Source organism: Danio rerio, chromosome 24 (genome assembly GCF_049306965.1).
Source record: "Danio rerio strain Tuebingen ecotype United States chromosome 24, GRCz12tu, whole genome shotgun sequence".
Classification (NCBI taxonomy): Eukaryota; Metazoa; Chordata; class Actinopteri; order Cypriniformes; family Danionidae; genus Danio; species Danio rerio.
Genome location: NC_133199.1, coordinates 12679329 through 12684512, shown reverse-complemented (window position 1 = coordinate 12684512; position 5184 = coordinate 12679329). Strand labels below are relative to the sequence as shown.

The 5184-nt window shown below is 36.1% G+C and overlaps 1 long non-coding RNA gene across 1 annotated transcript; it reads left to right on the top strand.

Moving 5' to 3' along the window:
- The first annotated feature begins 865 nt into the window (after positions 1-865).
- On the top strand, positions 866-2505 carry LOC141380834 (uncharacterized). Its single transcript, XR_012399736.1, has 2 exons — positions 866-912; positions 1804-2505. It is a non-coding gene; the product is annotated as an uncharacterized lncRNA (long non-coding RNA).
- Positions 2506-5184: the final 2679 nt, after the last annotated feature.

Here is a 5184-nt window from a genome sequence, read left to right as displayed (position 1 = left end):
ACACTAAACATTTACAGATACCATACAGACACTATACATTACTATCAAACAATAGTACTATCATCAGATCATATGGGAGATTGTGATCATTTATAGTGATAATAATTAAAGCGCAGAGGGGAAAAGGCTTAAATAGTAGGCTACTGTGCTAAAGTCCTAGGCAAACGTTACTAGTAATTGGGTGGGGGTGGGGGGGTATTGATATATCAAACTGGCATGCTACAGAAAATATCAATTTACATTTCCAAACATTAATTTTGTCATTAACTTTGCTGTAATTAACGTATAAAGGGAGAAAATCGTCTGCACAGTCAGTATGACAACAGCCACAGAGATCTGACCTGCTCATCATCCAGTCTTTCTGGAATGACATGAAGAAACTAAATCTATAGGAACTTTGGCAACATTTCTAAGATGTGCAAAGTAAACGACAGTAAACATTGGTAAATATTCGCTGCTGGCCGTTTAGATTCGGCCATGAACTAACGTTAATGTTACGCTAAAAACAAATGAAACAAAATAAATATAATCTGGTTAATGCACAATTTCTAATCGTAACAATAGCCTTATTTACTGACAACGATTTACTCACATGTGTTACATGGTGACAAGACGGAGCAATTCCAAACGTCCCAAAAGTCTGAGCAAAACCTCGTGGCGTGCTGCTGCAGTTTGATTCGGATCTTTAGAGGCTTCTTGATTCACAACTCGTTTGAATCAACGAATCAGTAGGCGCGTACCTGAAGTGATACAATATCGCGAGATGGATTTCTAATGCACACGGAGCTGTCTGTTGTTCTCGCGATGTTTTGATGTCACACTGATCGGTTTGTTGAAGACGAATCGATTCAACTCTCCGTCCTCCATTCCCAGAATTTCCTGTTCACGGCAGTACAAGGACGGCAGCGCGAGGTAAATAAAACAAGTATTTTTATGACGTTATGTACATATAAGTGTTTGTTTAGGTTTTTGTTTATATCTGATGTTTGTACCTATTTTTAACAATTACACCCTTTTCACAACACTGTTATGACGCGTTTAACGATCATCAGGATCTAAAATCCTTGAGTTTTTTATATGATTTTTTTTTATAAAATAACATTTATTTGTATCTACGTATGTATTATATAATATGATTACATGTGTGAGGTGTTTCAAACAGTGTCTATGGACATGAGTAAATTAGAAGCTATTCTCTCTTCTTGCTGGCGTTATCAGTTTCACACTATATTTTTATTTTTCTAATTGTCGAGACAACACCATCGTAAAGTTTTCATTTTATTTGAGCAAAGAAGATTGTAAAAAAAATGTGTTGTACTTTCCCATTCACTGTGCTGAAATGTAAAAAGGGTCCATAACAGTACATCAACCATATTATGTTATCTTTCACTTTATTTAGGACTAATGATGGGTTAAGACATGTACTTTAATCAAAAACTAACCTTAGGGGTAGTTAACCCAAACGTTACATTTACTTACCATTTAATGAGTGACACAGAATTTAAATATGTACACTGAACTGCAAATAATCTTTACTTCAAAGTCTATACTGCCTGCACATATATTTAAGCCTTTTCCCCTCTGCGCTTTAATTATTATCACTATAAATGATCACAATCTCCCATATGATCTGATGATAGTACTTTTGTTTGATAGTAATGTATAGTGTCTGTATGGTATCTGTAAATGTTTAGTGTGTGAAATTGTTGGACAACCACTACACACACATTAAACAGGAAAATAAACATGTCTATAGCTTACTAAAAGCCTTTCTGTCTGTTTATATATTTTATATAAATGCAGAGCAGCAAGACCCATGGGATTTCATCAGCCACTCACCATCAGAGTCCTCAGTGGAAGCTGAGAAGAGCAGAAGAGGAAGCCAAGCAAGAGATGCCAGAAAAAAAGGGGGAAGGAAATAATGTGTTATTTTGCTGTTTAAGTATAGGCAGGTGCAGTGGGTAGCACAATCGCCTCACAGCAAGAAGGTCGCTGGTTCGAGCCTCGGCTGGGTCAGTTGGCATTTCTGTGTGGAGTTTGCATGTTCTCCCCATGTTAGCGTGGGTTTCCTCCGGGTGCTCCCACAAGTCCAAAAATATGTGGTGACATTGGGTAAGGTAAAATTGTCCGTAGTGTATGTGTGTGAATGAGTATGTATGGATGTTTCCCAGTGATGGGTTGCAGCTGGGTGGCAACACGGTGGCACAGTAGGTAGTGCTGTTTCCTCACATCAAGAAGGTTTCTGCATGGAGTTCTCCCTGCGTTCGCGTGGGTTTCCTCCGGGTGCTCCGGTTTCCCTCACAGTCCAAAGACATGCGGTACAGGTGAATTGGGTAGACTAAATTGTCCGTAGTGAATGCGTGTGAGTGAGTGTGTATGGATGTTTCCCAGAGATGGGTTGCAGCTGGAAGGGCATCCACTGCGTAAAACATATGCTGGATAAGATGGTGGTTTATTCCACTGTGGCGACCCCAGATTAACAAAAGGACAAAGCCGAAAAGAAAATGAATGAGTATAGGCAATGATAGACAAGACAATGTTTGATTAATATGAAGTCTTTTAAAATGCTTATTTATTAAAATAAAGGTTACAAAGTAAAGAAGAAATATATTGTGTGTTTGTATATTTATTTCACTGCCTTTAAGATTTTACATTGTAAACTAAAGGGAACAAGGGGGGAACAAATGTTGTATTTACCCTTTAACTACAGGTAACAAGAGAGGAACAAAGCTTCACTTTAATTTACAACCCTCAAATGTGGTATTTACCCTGTAAGTACAGGGAACAAGGAGGTAACAAGAGAGGAACAAAGCTTCACTTTAATTTACAACCCTCAAATGTGGTATTTACCCTGTAAGTACAGGTAACAAGGGAGGAACAAAGCTTCACTTTAATTTACAACCCTCAAATGTGGTATTTACCCTGTAAGTACAGGGAACAAGGAGGTAACAAGAGAGGAACAAAGCTTCACTTTAATTTACAACCCTCAAATGTGGTATTTACCCTGTAAGTACAGGGAACAAGGGAGGAACAAAGCTTCACTTTAATTTACAACCCTCAAATGTGGTATTTACCCTGTAAGTACAGGGAACAAGGAGGGAACAAATACTGTATTTACCCTTTAACTACAGGGAACAAAGAGGGAAGAAGCTGAACTTTAACATACTAGTGTATACTTGAACACTAAGAACAGAGTAAACTACAGCAGCAGTTTTTATTGATTGAAGACCAAATTACTAGATTTTTCTATAAAGCATCAGCTATACATTTACTGAAATGCAACAGTTAGCCCCCCTGTGCAACAGCAGTAAAGATGCGAGCCTGTTTTAATCTGCATTGAACCCTGACGGTAGGCCTATGTCATGCAAAGTTATTTGTTGATAGTGAGTTATGGAGACATTGATGGCTTTGGTGAGATCGACGAGTAAACATAAGGTAAGTAGTGTATGGAAATATATTTTATATTGAATTGCAGATTTAAAATACATACAGTATACAATAAGGGTTCATAATTTCACAGGTTGTAAACCTTTTATTCATTAAACACCCCATATAAAACCCAAGCACTGAATAAGAGTACTAATGTACTCACGCAGGTGCATATACAGTACATTTGCAGATAGCAATAGGTTGTCACCATCCTTGCATAATTCTTTATATGTATACAATACTTGAAGAAATGTACATCGTAAACTTAATATACTTTGCGTGATAGATATCTTATTGTTACTCCCCTTTTACGCAAACATTATGGTTTGTTCTTTTGCAATTTAAAGAAAAGTACAACCTTATTTCACTGTACTTACGCGGTACCTTTCATGCTGAATAGCTGGTTGTTATCCCCTTATTACCCGAGCATTACAGTTTGTTCCCTTATACTTACGTAAACGTTATTTATACTTACACTATAGGTACAGAAAAGTACACCGTTATTTCACTGTACTTACGCGGTAATTTTCGTGATGAACATCTGGTTGTTACCCCCTTTTTACCCAAGCATTACGGTTTGTTCCCTCATACCTACACATACGTTCATTATACTTACACAGTACGTACAGAAAAGTACACTGTAATTTCACTGTACTTACGCGGTACTTTGCGGGTTGTAAAAGAAAGCGTTACCTATACAACTTATATAACTGACTTTTTGTATGACAATCTTTTGATGAACATGTTTACATTATATTGTGACATTTTTAGACTGGTCTTTGAAATTGTTACAATATCACAGATGTAAAGTACTCGAACAATGTTTGAACAATCTTACCTGATTGCAGTACTTAAGTACTACTTTTGTGATTTGTACCCTACTTGAGTTCAATTAAAAATTAATGTTTACTTTTACTTTATTGTTTTTTTAAAAAACAGTATTTTTTACAACTTTCAATTTATTTAGAGTCAAAAAAGTTCCTCACTCCTAACAAAACGACAAAGCTGGTTAATTTAATTGTTATTTACTTTGTAAATGACATTCATTTCAATATTCCATCCAACTGGTCAGACATGCTCTTCAATTGTTTAAAAGTCATGTCCTGTCACATCGAGCTCCACAATAGACATAAACCCCAGTAAGTCTGCTACCAGTACACTTTTGTTAAGCTAAACATAAGAAAATATACATTCAGTCCGCTGCCTGTGTACACATTTACAAAGTTTAATTTTATGTTTTAAAATTACATATTAAATACTTTGTTTATTCTCCACAAATAAACATGTAGCACATTATAATAATAATGTAGATTAACTTGCACGCATATCCACATTAATAATCTGTGACAAATTATACTGTAGATTAAAGTGCTCGCATATCTACACCATTATTACTGTAGTAAATTAGCTCAGGGTTATTCTTCCCACGCCTTTTCCGACGTTATAATGTTGTGAGTTATGATTTAAATTTCAAGGCTTGTGTACCTTCTGGAACATTATATAGCGGAATAGTTTAGCGGAAGGAAGATTCATTTGAACGGGGCTTCAAATGAATCAACTCTTTTGATCCAAACAAACGAATCGTTCAGCAATGCTATCAACATAAAATTTGAGCAGGGTAGCAAGATCAAAGTTCAAGACATTAGATTCATTAATATACACAGGCACCTTTCTTTATACAAAATTAAACTTTATTGACTAATCTAACAGAAACTAACACCTAACACAAACACACGCTCATACAAGCATAGGGGA